The sequence below is a fragment of the Berghia stephanieae genome, chromosome 1 (assembly GCF_034508935.2).
Source record: "Berghia stephanieae isolate SIO BIC M18660-M18661 chromosome 1, UCSD_Bste_1.3, whole genome shotgun sequence".
NCBI lineage: Eukaryota > Metazoa > Mollusca > Gastropoda > Nudibranchia > Aeolidiidae > Berghia > Berghia stephanieae.
Genome location: NC_088360.1, coordinates 55582423 through 55607422, shown reverse-complemented (window position 1 = coordinate 55607422; position 25000 = coordinate 55582423). Strand labels below are relative to the sequence as shown.

The following is a 25000-nucleotide window of genomic DNA, read 5'->3' as shown; positions in this document are numbered from 1 at the left end:
TCCTTACCCAACCAACCCCTAGCTTCCCGCCTCTTCATCGCGAACTATCTTATGTATGTTTTAGCTTCAGGACGGGCAAGTACGGAATCTGCCCACCCTTCCTTTAAACGTCTTTATTTCCTCTATAACTTAGAATTCAACTCTCTCCTTTCTCAGAAGAGTATTTCTCGTATACTAATTCAATTGTTGAGTAAACCAAAATGGTGGTTGTATTTTATATATTTATTTAGTCGTGACTTCTGAATAAAAGTGTTTTATTAGAGGGAATGCAATAGAAAATACATTGTTTGGCAAAAAATATTTAGTCTGGCAATAAAAATACAGCGGTAATTACTTTAAGAATTAAAAAAAAAAGGAACAAATTAATTTGTTAAAAAAAAAAAATAAAAAAAAAAAAAAATAAATAAGACAACACTTTAAATAAATGAATTTTGAGAAGCACTAAAGAAAACGAGAACAAAAAAGAAATAATTTAAATGGATAAACAAATATATTTAAAAAACACAAGTTAATACTAACTTGATATAATATTAGTAAATTGATCAATTTAATTCAATACTGGAACCTTCCCAATGTTATTACATCAATGGTACCAGAGCAAGTAAGGCAATAAATAAGAAAAAGTTCGTTTGCCAAAATCTCTATTTAGTGCTCACTGGTTTATAAGGTGGGCTCATTTGAATTAGCCCGACCTAGAACTAGAGAGGCCAGACAGCAAAATCACCGTCAGGCGACGTGACGATGAGATGACGATGTGGGCGGAGTGGAGTGGTTGGGAAAGGGGATGGGGGGGGGGGGTGATTAAAAAGAACAGGAGCGTATCCTGGTTTATGCATTCAGGGGTGCATGGTGATTCGCAATCTATCAAAAATACACACAAATTGATTTCAGTACGAAGTATCAAGTTTAAGTAGTAACTTTTAAAATTATCTATTTAAATTAGATTATTTGGGACCTGGTAATACAGCTTATAACTTGAAAAAACAGGCTGGTATTTGCCCACCCTGCCCATTATTACCAGCCGTCCCTGAGAGAGAGAGAGAGAGAGAGAGAGAGAGAGAGAGAGAGAGAGAGAGAGAGAGGGGGGGGAGAGGGAGAAAGAGTGTATGTGTTTGTGTGTGTTGAAGAGATTAAGAGAGGAAGATAGAGAGTTAGATAGATAGATAGATAGATAGATAGATAGATAGATAGATAGATAGATAGATAGATAGAGAGAGAGAGAGAGGGAGAGAGAGAGAGAGAGAGAGGGAGTGTGTGTGTGTGTTGAACAGATTAAGAGAGAGAGAGAGGGGGGATATATAATATATTATATATATATATATTATATATATATATATAGAAGAGAGAGAGAGAGAGAGAGAGAGAGAGAGAGAGAGAGAGAGAGGAGAGAGAGAGAGAGAGGGGTGGTGGAAAAGAGGAATGATGTGTGAATGAAATTGGGACCGTTTAAAATTGTATTGGAAGAGGAGTGGGTAGTTCGAGTGAGTAACTTAGTAGCTGAAAATCAGTCTTAATTTGTTGTATTAAATTGGAAAGACGTCTGTGTGCATTGTGAAGTAAATTTGCTATGAGGATCATATTGTTATAAGATCCACACATTTCTATTAATGTTTATTATATTTGTTCGAGCAATGTAAACCGCTAAATTTTGTGAACAATAAAGGTGTATTACTATTAATAATACAATTCCCCCAGCCCCCTTCCTCCAAGACCTTAAATTTCCATTTCACTCTGTTTTCATCTCTCTCTCTCTCTCTCCTTCCTCTATGCATTCATCTCTCTCTCTCTCTCTCTCTCTCTCTCTCTCTCTCTCTCTCTCTCTCGCTCTCTCTCTCTCTCTATCTATCTATCTTTTTTCCGTCCTTTCTCTCTTCCTCTCTCTCTCTCTCCACCTCTTTCTTCTCCCCCCCCCCCCCTCCCCTTCCCCTGTAGATTATTTCTCGTTATGGTGTATTGTGCTCGATTTGCATACAATATTATTCTTTTCTTTATCTCTCCCCTCTTCTACGTCCCCCCTCTCTCTCTCTCTCTCTCTCTCTCTCTCTCTCTCTCTCTCTCTCTCTCTCTCTCTCTCTCTCTCCCTCCCTCCCTCCCCTCTCTCTCTCTCTCTCTCTCTCTCTTTCTTTCTTTCTTTCTATCTATCTATCTCTCCAACCTTGTATATCACATTTAATACCTCATGATGTACACATGTTCTAGTTCATTGATTTACCTTTTTACGTATAATTATTATTAGGTAATCGAGAACTATGCTCTTAGCTAGGGGAATCAAGGTAAAATTGTGCAAATTAGTGATGAAAGCACCAAATTTGGTACAAAGTAACTTGAGACCACTATTAATCGATGTTGATATAGAACCACATTGAGAAATTCCTCTAACAGTGTAAAATAGGGAGATGAAAATCCGCCTATATGAGCTATATTAAAACAAAGGGGCGCAATCCATGAAATATTTGTTGACAATTCGGCGCTTTAAAAATATATTATTTTTAGCCCGTGTAAGCGGTTCTTTATTTAGGTTTAAATAATTATAATTGCTAAAATGTGACTTTAAAAATGCTTACATTATACAATCAAAATAACATTAGACATAATACATAACATAGAGATGATTTACAAGGGAAAAAATATCATCTCCCAAAATAGTAACTCTGCGGAGTTGTACGGGGGCAACAAAATTATTCGATATTTCTTCTTGAAGACTTGTTTATACATATATACACATCAAACATTATACTTATCAGTTCCTATTAAAAATGAAATATTTGACTCACGAATTATAACCATCGTAGTTTCCATCAAAGTTTGTTGCTTTTTTAATTGACGCCGATGTGTACATTTGACTACAAAAACCAGCACCACGGTAACTAGTGAGATTCATTCAAATGTAAGTGTTTATGATGATCTACCTTGTATTTGTTCAAATAGATAGACTGCGTTTGGCTAAGAAGCCCACAACATTGCCATCCGAAAGTATAGATGACCAACACACAAACCATGACATTTTATATTCTGGATAATACAGTTAAGTGAGAATTACTCATACACGTGGATGGCAAAAACAATAACAAAAACCCGAGTGACATCAACTTCATTCTATCTATATGAATGCCATTATTGCCATTTCATAGTCCAAAAATTGTTTTGTATATGTAATACTCGTCAACAGTCGTTACCTCACTGCCCTCGTAATGACGCATGGTAACTTAGTAACTGGGTCTAAACTATCGGAACAATGACGGACGCCCTATGAAATATTTCTCCGACGAGCATAAAAGTGTATCCAGAGGAGAAAAACATTATAAATATGATCTTGTTTTGACTTTTATACATTCTGATCACAAGTCATATGTAAAGTTCTAGCCAGCATGAAGAAAAAAAGGAATGATTTTCTTTGTTTAGAACCACGATTGCCGCCGTTGCTGTGCGACGTGACATCAGACTATTGAATCCAATTGAGGGATAAATTGTCATAAAAACCGGACAATTGTATTCTGTTCTTAAATGAGACTGTTTTAAACTATTTCAATGTTTTATAGAAGTCAATCAAGAGAATTATATAAGTTTTAAGTTAACTTTCACCACTGGAATGACTACTTTTATCATGGCAACCTCTACAGTAACAAAAAATTGCGAAGCCCTCCGAATGTTTTTTTTTCTTCCTTTTTTAGGAGAGAATAAAGATGTGACTAAGGTAAACACCGGTGACTTAGTCGCAGTAATCCGTCTGAGACAGGTATTGCTCTGCGTATGATTGTGCAACACTAATTTAAAACAGAAAGAGCGGCCTTGTTCTTCTTGTCTACTATTCTAGTCTGATCTTTTATGTTAAATTAGCTGAGGAAATCGCCGGCTACAAAATATTATAAAAGCTTTGGCCAACTTTCTCCAATAAAAATTATCGGCAAATGTGGGCGGCCGGTAGTTGAAAAAAAAGCGTTGTTTTTATCCTTGTCTTGGGCTGAGAACTTCAAAGAAGCTGGTGTAAGGTTTATGTGGTTACACTCGAATCAACATTCGTTATTCGATTAGTATAAAATGCATTTCGTTCAGCAGAAAAATAAATCTCATCGCATGTCAAGAACGATTGTATTTACGATCAGGACAATTTCAGCAGTGAATCGTGCTCATGTTCAAATACAAAAAGAAGTAATTGATGGTTTCTCCGTGACCTATTGTTTCTATGCCTGGCAAGCTATTAACACTGATGCCTTTAAAAAAACTATTTTAGAATGCATCTCGGTTATTCAGTCCACATACAGTGCATATACTTTTAAAATTACATCACTTATCGTACATATTTTAAACTAGTCGAATAAACATTTTGGTGGCTTTAATTTTTACTCGAAAATGTAAATTTACATCTATTCTGTCCTTCGTTGTCAACCGAAAATCGTGACCCGATGACTCGTCGCCACTTTACGGACATGCCTATCACCGGAGTACACAAATCCTGAGCATCACTCACAATTTTACTCAGACGATTGAAAAGAAAACGTATAATGTCGTCCGCTGTATCGAAGCAATTCCTTCATTAGTGTGTCAAAATTGTTATAAATACTCACTAACAGTGAGACTGATCTGTTTGTCTGTTTAGCATGTACTAAAGATAGCTATAGAATTAATAAATGTTTGCCAGTCCATTCCGTTCACCGGAAATGCCTAGGGCTAAATGGCAGGAAATATTCCGATTGGTTAAAGCTTACTAACACTCATCAATTGTTTTAATTCTGAATTTGGCGAGGATTGACATCTACTAAATGTGCTTAATTCGCTTTACAAGGGGTCCCAACCAACAACAGCAATTAACGTGACAAATTAGGGAGCAGACACTGGTGTAAGATGGAAATCTGAAAAAGTGTGCATTAAACAGTGCCAAAAAAAAAAAACACAAGAAAAACACAGTCAAAAAAAAAAAAAAATTCAGTCTTTCTCGTGGAAGATGTTTTGGGATGGGGTTTTTTTTCTTGTATTTTACTTTCTTGCTTTGTCTAGCATTATTTCATACATACTTTTTCAGATCTTTATCTTAGCAACACTTAACACGTAGAATGAAACATGACGCCAGTAATGCGCTAATACAGCTTTATTTCAGAGAAACCACGACCGGGTTTCCGTTTTACACCTGCGTGTCACAACAGTTTTTACAGGGCTCAACTTTGTGTCGCCCAGAGCCGGACTCGAACCATTGACCTACAACCCCGAAGGCGAGTGTCATACAACAAGACCATAACGCCGCACAAAACCTTGGCCTGTCATTATTGTCATCAATACGACTGAGTATATTATAATATGGTGTTGCTATATGTTGTGGGTAACCGGGATCAACCCAAATTCAATTTTCTCCCATCAACTACTGGCTTCCCACTCGCCATTGGACCGGTAGCCACTTGTTAGGGGTTGTATTGCAGAGGGGTTCAAGATAACCTCATTGTCATAAGACAGCAGACAAATGGGGCACGCAACATTTGGAGGACCGCTCTGAGCGACGTAAATTGAAGTCCGTGGTAAAAAAAAAAAAAAATTCCCCTTTATTCATCCCAAAGGGAAAATTTCTCTATGGTCTATTCCACAGGAAGACTGGAATAACCCAGGCGTCAGCCGCAGTACAGCGCCGCAAATTGAGCTAGGGTGAGGTGACTTGCTCAGGGCCACACAGCGCAGCGGCGAGTGATCAAACTTGGTACCTTCCAGGTACGAAGCAAAGACCGTACCACTGAGCCGTAAAGGTAAATGCTGTTCACCCACATTCTCTTTCTTGATTAAATGATTACCAGGTGGTAACCCTGTGTAAAAAGGTAATGGCACCGCATTGGTAGGTTTTAACCCTGTTCTAATGCCAAGTGTTGCTATTGGCTTGGGACCCTTTGTAAGACGTGTGGGTACATTAAGTGGGGTTAAATAAAAGAATGAAGGGCATTGACTTCGATGGATCCTTGGGCCTGTGTTACATATAAATACGAATATGTGTTTATTCATTTTTTTTTTATTTGCTCCTCTAATCATAAGCTGTTTATGTGTAAAATGATATCTAATCCACGCACTAAAAGTAGATTTCAATTGGAATTTGAGAAATCTGAGCCTGTGAAAAGATCAAAGAATTTAAACTCCGTGGGAAAAGCATGGATTGGTTAATACGCTCATTTTACAAGAATGTGCTTTCTTTTTATCGATACTATTTTTGGATGGTTAAGCGGTCATGTGGTCTTGTGGTATGATACTCGCTTTCGGATCGGAAGGTCCTCGGTTCGAACCTCGCTCGGCGCATAGTTGGGTCTTTGGAAAAGCCTCTTTACTCACAAATTTCTCACCGTGCTGAGGTGTAAAATGATTATCTGGCAATTTACAACGTAATCTCTGTCCAATAAAAATTGAAATATAGCCTAACAGGCGTCATGTTTCGTACTATTTGTTAAGTGTTTCTATTGGCCAGGGACCCCTTGTAAAAAGCGCGTTGAGAACGCTTCGTGGATATTGCATTTTTAAAGCGGCTTCGTGCTGTAAAAGACACTCACACACACACACACACACACACACACACACACATATATATATATATATATATATATATATATATATATATATATATATATTGTCGCGCCCAAAAGAAAGTTAAGGTTGTTCTTATGTTATGTTTTCTGCGTTAAAATAAATGTTATTGTTCTATTTCATTTTAAAGAATTAATTTTCCAACTAACGGTGAAAAATTAATTTGTCTAGTTTTGTTCTCGAGCATCTCTCCCTCAAATTATCATATATATATATATATATATATATATATATATATATATATATATATATATATATATATATATATATCTATATATATATATATATATATATCTATAATATTATATATATATATATATATATATATATATATATATATATATATATATATCAAGGCTGATTCTCCAAAAACTCGTTGAGTCGATTTTGAGCTTTTCCATCCATGAGATATAATGAAACGCAATCTTTATTTTAAGCATCAAAATTCTCAAGGATTTCCCATGATTTGTTTGAATTTGAAGTTTAAATATGATAAAATAATAGACCGAATGAGAAATTGTACGGGAAATAATCCTCAATAACTCAATGGGAAAAAAGGAGTTAGGGAGTTATGGAAATCACTCTTCATATGACTTTCTGACTTAAGGCCTATATACACGGGGTGTTTGTAGGTCGTTCCCGTCCCAATTGGACACACGTCTTTAGGGAATGCTGTTAGGAAGGACAGATCGTTAAGTGTAGATACGAATTACCCACTCATTGACATCACATAATTTATGTTAGTCCGTCAAAAACGGAAGTATGGCTGGCCTGTGCGCAGTTAGACCAACAAGTTTGAGGCGACGTGTAATAGTTTGTCTTACTCCTACATCTTCGACTGTTGATGTCACATTTTAAAAGGGCTATTTTCGTGAAAACAAATTATTTCGTCGATCTCTCCATCGTTAGTAATGTTAGAACAGTCAGATTTCGGTAGCTCCTTAGCTATTCAATGGCATCTGTACTGAGTGAGCAGATTACACACAGTTCTTTCAGTAGCATGGAATACATTAATTTTCCACATCTATACTATCACTCTACTGCCAGCTTCAATATAGCCAATTATTTTGTATCTGTCCTCTGTAATTATTCTTGGCATTGTCAGAAAGAGCCATAAAGCGCATGGAGTCGGAGTTTTTCCCGGTTTCTACATCGTGAAACGGACAAGAGCAATTGCTTACTACCTTATTAATTGACTTGACTTGACTTGACTTAGATGCCTTTCGCGTCTCGACCGAAAGATCGGGTCGCCTTGGCTGTTTCCAGTATTTCCTGTGTGAGGTGTCTCCAATATTGCCGGTCCTCTGCTAGGGTTCTCAGATTTTCAAGGTCCCCTGCCGTTATGAGACTAATGCTTTGTCCAAGTGTTGTGAGGTTTTTGTTTAGGATCACAGGGAGTGTTGTGATCGGTCTTCCTCTGAAAAGGTTCCCGTGTTTTTGGCTGACACCTGTTGACATTAAGCTTCGGCTCAGTGGATAGTCTTATGTTTCCATTTCTTCACTGTGTGGAATCTTTAATTTTTACCTGATGTGGACTAATCTTATTAATTGGATGCTAGTTTATCGGAAAGTACTTTCCGCCAGATCTAACAGACCCAGCTACCCATTTACTGCTGGGTGGACAAGGGGTTGGGAAAAATCTCGACTGCCCTCGGTATCATCTTGGTCCCTTTGCGTCTGAAGTAAGTACTTAACCAACTGAGTTATTGAAACCCCCCAAAAATCTCTTTAATGCTGGTTACAAATTACACCTTTAATTACTGTTGTTGGATCAATGACAGATACACAAAAATACGCTTGACCAGGGCTGCCAGATTGCCAGAGTTTCTTGCCGCCAATTTCGACTTCAAAAGTGGCCAATAGAATAGAAATAAATGATTAAATTAATAATTAATATTTTCCTTTTTTAGACAACGTTGCCCATTTTGGCCACGAACGCGTACGTGGCCATCTGGCATCTCTTGCCCAGAATTCTTTCTACCTACCTACCTAGTCATTGACCTGGCTCAGTAATAAAACTATTGTTGTCTTCAGCAATGCCACACGACACATTTCTTGGGCTGACATAGGATAATATCAAAACGACATTTAACAGTCCCTGGGTGGTAATGTGGTACAAGGTTTGATGCATGCTCTCGTTACATTGAGTTTGAGAACCAATTTTCCCCACTAAATTCACTCTTTTGAAAATTTCGGTGTTTTTATTTAATTCTTTGGGTTTTTTGAGGTTTTTGTATTTGTTTTTGCCTTTTTTTTAACCTGGGATTTTTTTCTAGTACATTTTGTAGTATGAATTTTTAAACTCGGAAAACATGCATTTATGTCGTTGAGTAATGATAATGACTATTACATTTTAAAATGCCAATATTTTTACGATTTCGAAGGGCATCTTGATATTATAAACTTTTCATTTTATTTTTCAATTAAAAAAAAACAATTGGGCATAAACTATATAGAGATATTATCTATTATTAACTGTGACGACTTTCCTGTAGTTGATAAGGAGGGGGTTAAAGTTAAAATGAAAGGAACTAGTAAATTAAAAAAAAAAAAGATTGTGCGGATATTTTAACTAGTGGTATGACACTCATTCGGATCGGAAGATACTGGGTTTGAGTCCGGATCTGAACGAGGGCATAATTGAGACTTTGGAAAAGGGGTCTTTACTCAAATTCTCTCACAGTGCTCAGGCGTAAAATGAGTACCTGGCTGTGATCCGACCACCTATGGGATAGAGAGTTGAATGTTGTTTGTACTATTGACATTCTGTATTCAACATCAGCCCTCTCGTCACCATCGCACTGGATACGACTACCAAGGTATTCAAAGGAGTCATCATCATCAAGTGCCAGGCCTGTTGCAGACATAGGCGATCATGTCCCTCAATCCATATCTGTCCTCAGATCTTCTCAATAGCTCGATTCCTGTTCCTCCTCCCCCAATCCATCCGTTCAGATTGTCAATGTAATATATCCTCTGTCTCCATCTTCTTCCCTTCCCAGCAACTTTACCCGTAAGTACAATCTTTTCAATTCCGTTGTTTATGTAAATATGTCCGAGAATTTTTAACTGTCTTTTTCTGATGGTGTTTACCAAAGTTGATCGTACTCCAATTTCTTTTAATACCTCATCGTTTTTAATTTTATCTTTCCATGAGATTCTAAGAATTGGTCTACAAAACCAACTTTCGGCTGCAGTTATTCTACGTTCACATTCTTTGTTAATCTTCCAACACTCGCTGCCATAAAGAAGCACAGACCACACGTATGATTTCATTACCCGGAGTTTTGTTGCCATCTCAATGTTGTGGTTGTTCATGATTTGCTTTAATTGATTATATTTCGGATCGGAAGGTCCTGAATTCGAGCCTCGCGCTCGGTGCATAGTTGAGTCCTTGGAAAAGGCTCTTTACTCACATTCTCTCACCGTACTCAGGTGTAAAATGAGTACCTGGCCGTTAACAGCGTTGTCTTTGTCCGAAAAATTATAATATCGCCTAACAGGCGGCATGTCCCGTCTTACATGTTAAATGTTGCTGTTGACCAGGAACCCCTTGTAAAGCGCTTTGAGCACGTTTAGTGGATATTGCGCTATATAAATGCTCAATTTAAATTTAAATAAATTATAATAAATAAATAAATAAATTTGTTTCCTGGTGCGACAATAACCACCGTGAATTGAATGTTAGTAAGACCAAAGAATTAATTATAGACTTTAGAAAAGATAAAAATACAAAAGACCATATTACTATTAAAAATGAAAAAGTAGAACAGGTAGTAGAATACAAATATCTAGGAGTCACCAAGGACAACAAATTACGGTGGGACGTACATTCCAGTTATATCAATAGTAAAATTAATCAAAGAATGTACTTTTTACGGAAAGCGTCCCAACTTAACATTGACAAATCACTTTGTACGCTATTTTATAGATCTGTAATAGAAAGTGTTATGTTTTTTTTAAATTACTGCCTGGGGGGTAAATTGTCTTAGCTCAGCAAAAGCTAACTTTGACAGGATTATTAAAAGAGCTAATAAATTTAATACAGGATCCATGTCTTTTAATAGATCTATATTCAGAATACTGCTTAAGAAAAATTAGTAATATTTTAGATAATCCAACTCACCCTTTAAATCTTCAGATCACTAAGTCGAACAGAAGTGACCGATTGTTGTCTATACCAAACGTGAAAGTGAAAGACACCTCCGATCCTTTTTACCTTACAGTTGCAAAATGTTTAATAAGGAAAATAATTTATAAATTTTGGTCTACGTCTGTTTTAACTTTGAAACCTTTTCTTTAAATCCTTCAAATAAGCCTCAGGTTCGGGAATCTTTTACAGATCGAAGGTTATACAAGGGTCCCGATAGCTCAGTTGATAGAGCACTCGCTTCTCAAGCAAAGGGACTGAGATCGATCCCGGTCGTAGTTAAGATGTTTTTTTTCTTACTCCCTGTCTACTCGGCATAGATTCCGTTAGTTGTTTCTATTAGCTCTGGCCGAGAGTACTTTGCGATAGACTAACTTCCATTCACAGGGAAGCAAAAATTACAGCTGTCTTCTTAGCGCTAAAGAAAGCGGGATAAATTCTGCTCCATGGACCCAATGGCTGTGACTAATTTTAGGGCCATCTAAATTCATCGATGTACGAAACAAATTCTACTCAAAATAAAAAAAAGACGTTTTGTTTTTTTTGTTTGTTTGTTGCTTTAGGTCTCTTCCAACACAATTGAGGTTATATGAGAGACCGCTGAAACAAAAAAAACAAGCAATCTAACAAAATAGTACAAATGTCAATCAAAATCATAACCTAAAGATATCATAAGCTAAATTATAAATAACCAAGAACAAACAGGCAGAGGATTTACAGGAAAAAAATATCCCCTGTCAAAAATACAATCACAAACCAAAGAAGCAGGATAGGCTAGTAAAGAGAAGAAGAAACGACATCACTATCGGATCGTACACCCATGCGAACATCATAGGTATATGATTCAAGGGTGATGCTCCCATCCAACCACCCGCAAGACGTTTTGTAAGTGAACGACAAAGGAGTCAAGGCAAACAAAATGAATTTTCACTTGTATGCCGACGATACTCATATTTATTTCCCTGTTACTAACGATACGAGAGTGGACATTGTATCTCGAGTGGAAGCGTGCGTGAAAGACATAAATGATTGGATGGTTTTAAATAAATTAAAGTTAAATAAGGATAAAACGGCAATAATAAGTTTTTATGGAAATAACCGGAAAAGAACATAAATAGATTCATTGAGCATTGCTGGTAGTCAAATTAAGATTGTAATTGGTGGAAATGTCAGGAATTTAGGTGCATATTTAGATTCACGATTGTGTATGGACGCTCATGTTAGTAAAGTTGCTCAGATTTGTCACCTTCATCTCCATAAAATTTATAAAATTAGACATCTTTCGGATACTGAGACTGTTAAAACATTAATGACATCATTTGTACTTAACCGAATAGATTACTGTAACGCTCTGTTACAATCGTCACCAAAATATATAATTAGACAGCTTCAGAAAGTGGAAAATAGAGCTGCTAGAATGGTGACTGGTTGTGGGGTGAAAGAGCGATTTTTATGTCTTTGCATTGGCTCCCTGTTAACAGCCAAATTATGTTCAAAATTCTATGCTATGCTTTTAAATGTCTCTTCTCTACTCCACCATTGAAATTATGTTTGTAGTACGGTTTTGCGGTTTGATATTATTTTGACAGTTGGATATTTCATGTTATTCATCATTATCCAAGGTGGGGAGCATGTTGTGTATTTTGAACGGAAGTAATCTAGCGAACGATTACTACGGAGAGAGGTTGGGACATTGTGTATTTTGAACGGAAGTAATCTAGAGAACGATTACTACGGAGAGAAGGTTGGGATTTTTTTTGGTGACTGTCAAAGAAGAAGCATCATGTTTTATTTGTAAACAATCTTGCCTGTAAATAAAGTGTTTAAAAGTATCTTTGGAGACTCAGTTCAATTTATTGACTAACAAAAGTCTCACCCATACACAAACACAGGTCCCCACTAAGAGGAATACACTCAAATGTTTAAAAATCATATATACTCGTAATACGTAAACAAAACATAATACAGTGCATAATAAAGACGATTTACAAGGATAAAAATATCATCTCCCAAAACTAACTTTAAATTTTACTGTTTCCCTCTCAGCCAGGGTATCCGGCCAGGACCAGGTCAAAACCAAAAATTATCATTCACAAGACAAAAACAGAAAGCATATTGGAACAGATACAGAGGGATAGAAGATACAGTGAGTGCCTCCCTGCCAACTATGAGAGGTAGGTTTGTTTGTTGTTGCTTTAGGTCTCTTCCAACACAATTGAGGTTATATGAGAGACCGCTGAAACAAAAAAAACAAGCAATCTAACAAAAATAGTACAAATGTCAATCAAAATCATAACCTAAAGATATCATAAGCTAAATTATAAATAACCAAGAACAAACAGGCAGAGGATTTACAGGAAAAAAAATATCCCCTGTCAAAAATACAATCACAAACCAAAGAAGCAGGATAGGCTAGTAAAGAGAAGAAGAAACGACATCACTATCGGATCGTACACCCATGCGAACATCATAGGTATATGATTCAAGGGTGATGCTCCCATCCAACCACCCGCACTATGAGAGGTAGGAGCCCCACCCAGCAAAACAAGTCTAATACAAGGTTATTCTTGCCCGTCTCGTAGTTGCCTCTTAATTAGCGCATCCAATCTACAGTGCATTATTTCATAATATACTATCAGACACAGAAAAAACACGCACACACTCACACTCACGAGAACATACATTTCGACGTACACAAAGACCATTTCATCATTTGGTACTTTTTCCACATTCACCAAGATGCAGGCTGCACATGATAACCATTAAGGGTAGTTGGAGTAATCCTTCAGAGGCAGGGAGTCGGCGTTGTATAACGTTTCTGTATTGATTAAAGAACGGCAACAATAATTGCTAGCTACCCCTTGGATAGAATGCTTGTCAACTGCAAAGTGTATTCTATCAGAATCTGACAGATCCATCTTCCAAACCATTGCTGGATGGACACGTAGGTAAGGATAAATCTATCAAATTAACTCACTAGGGAGTAGGCACCGGTGTAAGATAAAGATCTGAATAAATGCGTATGAAATATGCCAGACAAAGCAAGAAAGAAAAAACCCCAAAAAGCCATCCCAAAAAATCAGTCTTCCTCGACGGGGGATCGAACCTCAGACCTTCTGATTACCAGTCAGATGTGCTATCATTACACCACTTATGCTCCCGGTAGTTGGGACAATTTTAATACATATATTCTTCTATATTCTTCGCGTACCCTTGTGAAGAATATCTAGGTACATATTAAAATTGTCCCAACTATCGAGAGCCTTTGTGGTGTAATGATAGCACGTCTGATTGGTAATCAGAAGGTCTGAGGTTCGATCCCCAATCGAGGTAGACTGATTTTTGGTATTTTTTTTCATGCATTTTTCTTTCTTGATTTGCCTATTCTGACATTACCTAAAAGTCTTATTCAGGCACATGCAAAGGATCCGGTTATGAAGTATACACTCATATGCGTACAGATTATACACGACATAATCAAAAGTTTGGTTTTCTTTTTTGTTTTTGTTTTTTTTTTTTTTTGGTGTTGTTTTTAAGGCTTTTAAGGCTCTTGCGACAGATTAAGATCATTTCAGCGCCAATCAAAAAGAAGAAAACTGGGATAGTAAAAATCGTTTTACAATTGATGGAACAGGAGAAAAAGTAAGATAAAGAAGATTGTTGTTGTTAAGGGCTTTACGGCGCTTGTGTCACATTTAGGTCATTTCAGCGCCAGTCAAAAAATTATAGAGTTGAAATTGAAACCACAAGAGAAAAGTAAGTCAAAGGGAAATAGTTCTATATAGGGAACAAATGTAAATTCCAAGAGCATACTTTTCAGTGCACTTAGTTTGAGATCACCTAAAACTGTCATCCAGATCTCACCAGGAGGAATACACTCGAATGTTTACAAACCATTAAAAAATTAACAATGAATAACAGAGCTGATTTACAAGGAAAAATATATAATCTCTCAAAACAATTACTATACATTTGACCCTTTCCCTCCCAGCCAAGGAATCAGGCCAGTGCCAGGACAAAACCTAATCTCTTTCCAAGACAAAAACAGAAAGCAAATTGGAAAACTGATATAGGGGGATAGAAGACAGTAAGTGCCTCCCTGCTCACGATAGAGGCCAGGAACCCCGCCCAGGTAGAAGGCTGTTTTATATAGGGAACAGAAGTAGATTCTAACAAAACTATCAGTGTTCATATGAGATCACATGAAAGTCTCATCCAGACACAAGCACAGGATCCCACCGAGAGAAATACACTCAAATGTTTACAATCATAATATTAAAACCAAAAAATATAACAGCTCATAACGGAGATGATTTACAAGGAAAAATATCTCCCAAAAATCCTATATTTGACCGTATCCCTCTTAGCCAAGACCCCCGGCAAGGGCCAAGACAAAACTAAGTATTCCCATTCCGAGACAAAGACAGAGCAATTCAGGAAACAAATATTATAAGGCGATAGAAGATACAGCGCTAATATCCTGCCCAACATGGGAGTTTCAAAAGATCCCACCAAGTAAAATTATAAAAGTAATAATATACATGGGGAAAAACACCTCTCAGTAAAATGAAGTATACATTTGACTGCTTTTCTCTCGGCTAAGGATCCCTGCCAGGACCTGGAAAAAACTGAGCAATCTCAATACAGAACAATGACAGAGCAATATAGAAAGGAAAACTGGTATAGGGGGACAGAAGACAATTTGACTTCACCCACTTCGGGAATTTGTCCCTTTCCCTCTGGAGCATGGAAAGCGCTGAAGATTTATTTTGCTTATGAAACAGTGCCAGGCAGAGCAGACTATCCTGTTTGTTTTTAAGAGTTTTACAACGATTGCAACACATTTAGATCATATCAGCGCCAGTAAAAAGGAAGAAAATTGGATAGTGAAGAGATTCTAGATGTACAGTTAATAGGACTTGAACTAAGTAAAAAAATAAGGGAATAGTTCAAATTAAATAAGGAACAGATGTAGATTCCAAGAGGACACTATCAATGTACTTGAGTTTGAGATCATATAGATCCAACTAAGAGGACTAAACTCATATGCTTACAATATACATTCAAAATAAATATAATAATACATAACAGAGAGATGATTTACAAGGGAAAAAATATCACCTCCCAAAACAATAACTGTGCATTTCACTGTTTCCCTCCCAGACAAGCACTATGACCAGGGTCCGTGCAAAACCAAGTAATCTCACTCCAACCTAAAGATAAAGCAAATTGACAAACAGATATAAGGGGACAGAAGACAGTAAGTGCCACCCTGCCCACTATGGGAGGCCAGGAACCCCACCCAGAGTCTATCCTGTAATTAAAATTGTAAGTTGGCGACTGCTGATAGTAAAGTGAATACCACTGTCTTAAACAAAAGGAATATTAGAGCGAGATAGAATGAATGCTCGTATTAGATCGGGACCAAATTGTAGACAAATTGAACTTTTTTATATAGCGCAATATCCACTAAACGAGCTCAGCGCGCTATACAAGGGCCCCCTGGCCAACAGCACTTAACATGAAGGACGAGACATGACGCCTGTTTTTCGGACAAAGACAACGCTGTTAACGGCCTGGTACTCATTTTATACCCGAGTACGGTGATAGAATGTGAGTAAAGAGCCTTTTCCAAGGACTCAACTATGTGCCGAGCGAGGCTCGAACCTAGGATCTTCCGACCCGAAAGTGAGTGTCATACTTCTATTACTACTAGACCACATAGCCGATCTAATATATTAGACTAATGCTTTTTCCTGATTCTCACGGAATATTAACATTTATTTGTATTAATTACAATGTGGAAAAACACAAAAATATAAGATGAATAACAGCAGCCGTTTCAAAATCACATGTGATCCCAAACCAGGATTATCTTTGGCCCTTTAAGGCATAAAAGTACTCAGTCCATCTTAAATAGCGATGAGTGATCCCGCATAATACACAGGAAAATGTCCATCTCATCTCAAAATAACATCCAGGCAAATCTCCCAGGATAATAAGTTGCAGATGGTATAATATTGCCACAACATACGATCTGTTATATATGCCTAAATGCCAGAGGTGTGGCACCAAACATTCACAAGTCGGCTTTTTCCACGTCAAAACCACAAAAAGGAAGTTAAGACATAGAAGAATGATCAAGAGTTAGGTCATTTCAGCGCCAGTAAAAAGGAAGAAAATGGGATAGTCAAAAGTTTTGAAAGCAAACAACAATAAGACAACGGGGAATTGGTTCAAATAGTGAACAGAAGTATATTCCAAGAGCACACTATAAGTTGTTTTTTTGTTTTGTTTCTTTTTAACTGTTTACGGCGCTTGCGATACATTTAGGCTATACAAGCGCCAGTAAAAGGAAGAAAACGGAATAGTCAAAATATTCTAGATTTACGATCAAAGCACCCAAAGAAAAAGTAAGACAAAGTGGAATTGGTTCAAACAGGGAACAGATGTAGATTCCCAGAAAATACCTACATGTACTTAGTTTGAGATCACATGAGTCTCATCCAGACACAAGCAAGGATCCCACTAAGAGAAACGCACTCAAATGTTTACAAATCATGCCAAAAAACAAAAAAACAAGACAACCCCCCCCCCCCCCCAAACAATACAAAACTGTACATAACAGTGAGATGATTTACAAGGAAAAAAATATCTCCCCAAACTATAACTATACATTCCATTGTTTGTTTGTTTATAATGGTTTTACGGCACTTGCAACATATTAAAATCATATCAGCGCCAGTAAATGGGATAGTAAAAAGTTCTAGAATTACAATTAAAGCAGCCAAGAAAAGGTAAGACAAAGGGGAATTAGTTCAAATAAGAAACAGGTGTAGATTACAAGAGCACACTATCAAAGTACTTAAATCTCCCAAGTCTCACCCTGATACAAGCACAGGTCCCCACTAAGAGGAACACACTCAAATGTTTTACAAATCATATATAATATAAAGAAAATATAATATCGTGCATAACAGAGAGATGATTTACAAGGAAAAAAAATATCATCTCCCTATTTGACTGTTTCCCTTTCAGTATTAGTAGTGGTAGTGGTTTTGTTTTGTTTTTAAGGGTTTTACGGCGCTTGCAACACATTAAGGTCATATCAGCGCCAGTAAAAAGGAGGACAATGGGATAGTCGGAAGTTCTAGAATTACAATTAAAGCATCCAAGAGAGAGTAAGAGAAAGGTGAATTGGGAACAAATAGGGATCAGATGTAGATTCCAAGAGCATACCATCAATGTACTTAGTCTGATATCACCTATTAGTTTCACCCAGACACAAGCACAAGATCCAACAAAGAGGAATACACTCAAATGCTTACGTTTTTTTTGTTTGTTTGTTGCTTTAAGTCTCTTCCAACACAATTGAGGTTATATGAGAGACCACTGAAACAAAAAAACAAGCAATCCAACAAAAATAGTACAAATGTAAATCAAAATCATAACCTAAAGATATCATAAGCTAAATTATAAATAACCAAGAACAAACAGGCAGAAGATTTACAGAAAAAAAATATCCCCTGTCAAAAATACAATCACAAACCAAAGAAGCAGGATAGGCTAGTAAAGAGAAGCAGAAACGACATCACTATCGGATCGTACACCCATGCGAACATCATAGGTATATGATTCAAGGGTGATGCTCCCATCCAACCACCCGCTAAATGCTTACGTTTCATTATACATTAAAAATAACAAATATAATAATACATAACAGAGAGATGATTTACAAGGAAAACAAATATCATCTCCCAAAACAATAACTATGCATTTGACTGTTTCCCTCCCAGCCAAGGACTCCGGTCAGGGTTGGGACAAAACCAAGCAATCCCATACCAAGACAAAGACAGAAAACATGTTGGAAAACAGATATAAGGGGATAGAAGACACGGTAAGTACCTCCCTGCCCACTGTGGAGGTAGGGAACCCCACCCAGAGTAGTAGTGGTGGTAGTAGCACTGGTAGTAGTGGTGGTAGTGGTAGTGGTGGTGATAGTAGTATGTTTTGTTTTGTTATTTTAAGGGTTTGTTTGTTTTTGTTTTTAAGGGTTTTACGGCGCTTGCAACACATTAAGGTCATATCAGCGCTAAAAAGGAAGAAAATGGGATAGTAAAAAAGTTATAGAATTACAATTAAAGCACAAAAGAAAAGGCGGGACAAAGGGGAATTGGTTCAAATAGGAAACAGATGTAGATTCCAAGAGCACACTATCAAAGTACTTAGTTTGAGATCACCTAAAAGTCTCATCCAGACACAAGCACAGGTCCCAACCAAGAGGAATACACTCACATGTTTACAAATCAAATAATTTAATATGTAAACTAAACATAATAAAATGCATAACAGAGAGATGATTTACAAGGAAAAAAATATCATCTCCCAAAACTCTAACTATACATTCGACTGTTTCCCTCCCAGCCAAGGAACTCCGGCAAGGATCAGGACAAAACTATGAAATCTCATTCCAAGATAATGACAGGAAACAATTGGAAAGCGGGTATGGGGGATAGAAGACACAGCATGTACCTCCCTGCCCACTATGGGACGTCAGGATCCCCACCCAGTAGTAGCAGTAGTAGTAGTAGTAGTAGTAGTAGTAGTAGTAGTAGTAGTAGTAGTAGTAGTAGTAGTAGTAGTAGTAAGTGTAGATGTAGTAGTAGTAGTTGTAGATGTTAGTTTTTTTTAGTTTTTTTAAGGGTTTTACGTCGCTTGCAACACATTTAGGTTATATCAGCGCCAGTAAAAAGGAAGAAAATGGGATAGTAAAAAGTTCTAGAATTCCAATTAAAGCACCCAAGAGAAAGGAAGACAAAGAGGAACGGGGAACAAATAGGGATCAGATGCAGATTCCAAGCAAACCATCAATGTACTTAGTTTGAGATCACCTATAAGTCTCATCCGGACACAAGCACAAAATCCAACAAAGAGGAATACACTCAAATGCTTACATTATACATTAAAAATAACAAACATAATGATAACAGAGAGATGATCTACAAGGAAAAAAACATCATTTCCCAAAACAATAACTATGCATTTGACTGTTTCCCTCCCAGCTAGGACTCAGGCCAGGGCCAGGACAAAACCAAGTAATCTCATTTCAAGTCAAAGACAGTACCTCCCTGCCCACTATGGGAGGTCAGGAACCCCACCCAGTAGTAGTAGATGTAATAGTCGTAATAGTAGTTTTTCCCTTTCAGCCAGGGCATGTGGTCAGGACAATGTTGTTGTTTTTTTGTGTGTTTTTTTAAGGGTTTTACCCCGCTTGCAACATATTCAGGTCATGTTTTGTTTTTGTTTTTAAGGGTTTTACGGCGCTTGCAACACATTTAGGTTATATCAGCGCCAGTAAAAAGGAAGAAAATGGGATAGTAAAAAGTTCTAGATTTACAATTAAAGCATCCAAGAAAAAGTAAGACAAAGGGGAACTGGGAACAAATAGGGATCAGATGTAGATTCCAAGAGCATACCATCAATGTACTTAGTTTGAGATCATCAATAAGTCTCATCTGGACACAAGCACGGCTCCCACTAAGAGGAATACACTCAAATGCTTACATTATAAATTATAACAAATATAATAATACATAACAGAGAGATGATTTACAAGGAAAAAAATATCATCTCCCAAAACAATAACTATGCATTTGACTGTTTCCCTCCCAGCCAGGACCCCGACCAGGGTCAGTACAAAACCAAGCAATATCATTCCAAGACACAGACAGAATGCAAGTTGGAAAACAGATATAGGGGGATAGAAGACACAATAAGTACCTCCCTGCCCACTATGGGAGGTAGGAACCCCACCCAGTATTCAGGTCATATCAGCGCCAGTAAAAAGGAAGAAAATGGGATAGTAAAAAGTTCCAGAATTACAATAAAGCATCCAAGAAAAGGGAAGAAAAACTTTTTATGTTTGTTTTTAAGGGTTTTACGGCGCTTGCAACACATTAAGGTCATATCAGCGCCAGTAAAAAGGAAGAAAATGGTATAGTAAAAAGTTCTAGAATTACAATTAAAGCATCCAAGAATAAGGCAGACAAAGGAGAGTTGGTTCAAATAGGGAACAGATTTAGATTTCAAGAGCACACTATCAATGAATTTAGTATGAGATCACTAAAAGTCTCATCAAAGCACAGGTCCCCGCTAAGAGGAACACACTAAAATGTTTTACAAATCATATATAATATAAAGAAAGCATAATACAGTGCATAACAGAGAGATGATTTACAATTAAAAAATTATCATCTCCCAATACATTCGACCGTTTCCCTCTCAGCCAGGGCATCTGACCAGGACCAGGACAAAACCAAGTAATCTCATTTCAAGACAAAGACAGAAAGCAATTTGGAAAACAGATATAGGGGGATAGAAGACGCAGTAAGTACCTACTTAACCACCATGGGAGGTCAGGAACCCCACCCAGACAAGCATGGAGAAAAACCCCTCAAATAGTAAATTTTTCAAAAGTTTATTTTAGGCAATTGCCAATACAACGCATACATGAATATATTTTCATCAACAAATCAACTAAGTAAAATCAATAATAAAGCAAGGCAAACAATGATAGTAATAATGATAATAGTAATAATGATGATGATAATAATAATAATGATAATGATAATAATAATAATGATAATAATAATAATAATGATAATATTTTTGTTTTTTTTAATTTTTTAAGGGTTTTACGGCACTTGCAACACATTTAGGTCATATCAGCGCCAGTAAAAAGGAAGAAAATAAGATAGTAAAAAGTTATAGAAATACAATTAAAGTGGCCAAGAAAAGAGAAGACAAAAGGGAATTGGTTCAAATAGGAAACAGATGTAGATTCCAAGAGCACACTATCAAGGCACTTAGTTTGAGATTACCTAAAAGTCTCATCCAGACAAAAGCACAGGTCCCCACTAAGAGGAATACACTCAAATGTTTTACAAATCGTATATACTATAAAGAAAACATAATACAATGCATAACAGAGAGATGATTTACAAGGAAAAAAATATCATCTCCCAAAACAATAACTATGCATTTGACTGTTTCTCTCCCAGTCAAGGTATCCGGCCAGGGCCAGGACAAAACCAAGTAATCTCATTCCAAGACAAAGACAGACAGCTAGTTGGAAAACAGATATAGGGGGATAGAAGACACCGTATGTACCTCCCTGCCCACTATGGGAGGCAGGAACCCCACCCAGCACTACTACTAGCACCACCACTATTACCACCAATAATAATACTAATAATAACAACATTAACAATAATAATAATAACCAAAACAATAATAACAACAAAAACAATAATAATTTTTTTTAAATTATTTTTTTATTATTATTATCGCTATTACCACCGTTACCGTCACTACCATCATCACCATCACTACCACCATCATTATAATTATCATAATAAAAATAATAACAATAACAATGAACAGTGAGAGTGAAAATCCACCCACCCACACAAAGAAACACACACGCGTGCGCGTGCGCACACACACACACACACACACACACACACTCACACATATATACACACACAAACATACACTGATCTACGAAAACACTTGTACAACAAACTGAGAAAAAAATGAATTCAAAGGTTTCAATCATGGCTAATAGACGAAAGTAAGTTTAACTATATATATCATATCATATTACAAACGACTGGGAAGGGAAATAGCCACTATGAGATGACAACAGACAAGTCTCTTTTTAACCCCCCCCCCCCCCCCCCCCCCCCCCATTAATTAAAATCAACTGCACATAGCATGGGTAAAAACAATTTCAATATATTATATAACAATAATAACATGATTAATAACATCACTAAAATGCATTAATAAAAAAATACATTAAAGTGTTTAGGCAGACACGTATTTTGAATTATTTTCTCAATGGGACGTGAACATATTTGCAGGTCTGATAATCCAATTTATTATAGGCTCGTTATAATTGGGATCTCAAAAAATGACGCAAAATATTGTCCATTACAGCAATGTTCAGCTAGGCCCATAATTAAGTCGGGTTGTCAGACCTGCATACATGTAAACGTCGGCTCAATGCCAAACAATTCAAATGATATAAACATTTAATAAATGCACATCAATCTCAATCAACCTTATGTCTTGGTGATTATTATTTTTTCTAAAAACTACTATAGATACAATTTAAATGTTTTAACCCCCCCCCCCCCCCCCCTTTCTAAAATATAAAATCAAAGGCTCATAGGATGGGTACAAAAATTTCAAAATATGTAACAAAACAAAAAATGATATAGATCATATACATGGTATTACATTCACTGAAATGCATTTTTTTTAAATTAAAGAGTATCGGATGTAAGTCAATGATATGCACTTTGAATGCGACGTGTATCATTTGCAGGTCTGATAACAAAATATTTTATAGGCTTTATTTTAATCGGAAACTCAAAAAATGACGCAAAATATTGTCCATTACAACGATGCCAGACCTGTATATATGTACACGTCGGCTCAATGCCAAACAATTCAGATGAATTAAACATGTAATAAATGCACATCAATTTCAGCCTTATCTTTTGGAATTTCTGTGTATATTATGTGGACATGTGAGGATCATAAATGTAACAAAGTAATAATGGTTAAAATATGGTCTGGAATGAAATGAATAAACTGAAGATAAGATGATAAATTATAATGAGAAATGTTGACTGGAAATGTTAGTATGCATCTCCTTAGAGATTTTATATATAACGTAGTTGCATAGAAAACATCTATACACACTTAACTTTTGTCTATCCCTTATTTGTGTATGATTGTATGAATGAGCGTTGCGGTTTAATAGAACTATGAATTTAAGCATCACATCGTGTCTTATTTGACGAGGGACTTAGAATGCGAAGCATTTGAAATCATATTTTTAAAATCAATGGGTAAATTTTATAAAAGACTATTTTTACTATTATTGTAAGACAGAATTTGTTTTTTGTTTGTTGTTTTTTAAATATTGAAATAAAAGGGGGAACAAAAATCAATACAGAAGATAAATACACAAGATACAACAATGGCATGATGGATGGTCAGTCAAGTACCGACAAAATAAAAGAAGCCAGATAAAAAAGAGTAAATGTTATAAATCATCATCATATTTATATAAACTTCTGGGTCGGCAAAACCCACTATGGGATGAAAAAATGATACACACAGGTTATTCCCCCCCCCCCCCCTCCTTAAGATAAAATCAAGGCGTATATCATAGGTAAAACAATGATGATATTCACTAAAACGCATTAATAAAAACTCATTCATGTACATAAGTTGTTTCGTCAATGGCTTGAATTTTTATTTATTTGTTCAATGCGACGTGCACATATTCGCAGGTCTGATAACCAAATTTATTATGGGCTCTTGTTTTAATCGAAATCTCAAAAAACGACGCAAAATATTGTCCATTACAGTAATGTTCACCTAAGCCTAAAATTAAGTTCGGATGTCAGACCTGTATATATGTACACGCCGGCTCAACGCCAAACAATTCAAATGAATTAAACATGTAATAAATGCACATCAATCTCAATCTTTTGTTTTGGTGATTATTATTTTCTCTAAAATCTACAAAAGATACATTTTATTTTATATATTTATATTTTTATATTTTCGAGGGTTTTACGGCGCTTGCGCATTTAGGTCATATTAGCGCTAGTAAAAAAGAAGCAAATGGAATAGTCAAAATATTCTAGATTTACAATAACCGCACCCAAGAAAACGTAAGACAAAGGGGAATTGGTTCAAATAGGGAACAGATGTAGATTCTAAGAGCATACCATCAATACACTTAGTTTGAGTAGATACAAAGTAAAATAGATACAAATAAAAGACTATTTTTAACCCCCCGACCCCCCTCCCCCCCCCCCCCACCCTCTTTTAAAAAGATATAAAATCAAAGGCGCATCGCATGGGTAAGAACAGTTCAAAACATGTAACAATAAAAAAAAAACATGATAATATTCACTAGAATGCATTAAAAAAAACAAAAACATTTACAGTGCATCCGATGTTTGTCAATGACATGCATTTTAAATTATTTTCTCAATGCGACTTGCACATATTTGCAGGTCTGAGGCTAGTTTTTACCGGAATCTAAAAAAAATAACGCAAAATATTGTCCATTACAGCAATGTTCAACTAAGCCGAAATTAAGTTCAGATGTCAGACCCGCATATATGTACACGCCGGTTCAATGCCAAACAATTCATATGAATTAAACATGTAATAAATGCACATCAATCTCAACCTCATGTTCTGGTGATTATT

The 25000-nt window shown here is 36.4% G+C and overlaps 1 long non-coding RNA gene across 1 annotated transcript in view; it reads left to right on the top strand.

Moving 5' to 3' along the window:
- LOC144964289 (uncharacterized) overlaps positions 1-13988 on the top strand; it is a 373762-nt gene extending 359774 nt beyond the window's left edge. The window contains exons 2-3 of the long non-coding RNA XR_013643798.1: positions 12746-12877; positions 13227-13988. This is a non-coding gene — a long non-coding RNA (uncharacterized LOC144964289). The remainder of the gene's footprint in view (positions 1-12745; positions 12878-13226) is intronic.
- The last annotated feature ends 11012 nt before the right edge of the window (positions 13989-25000 follow it).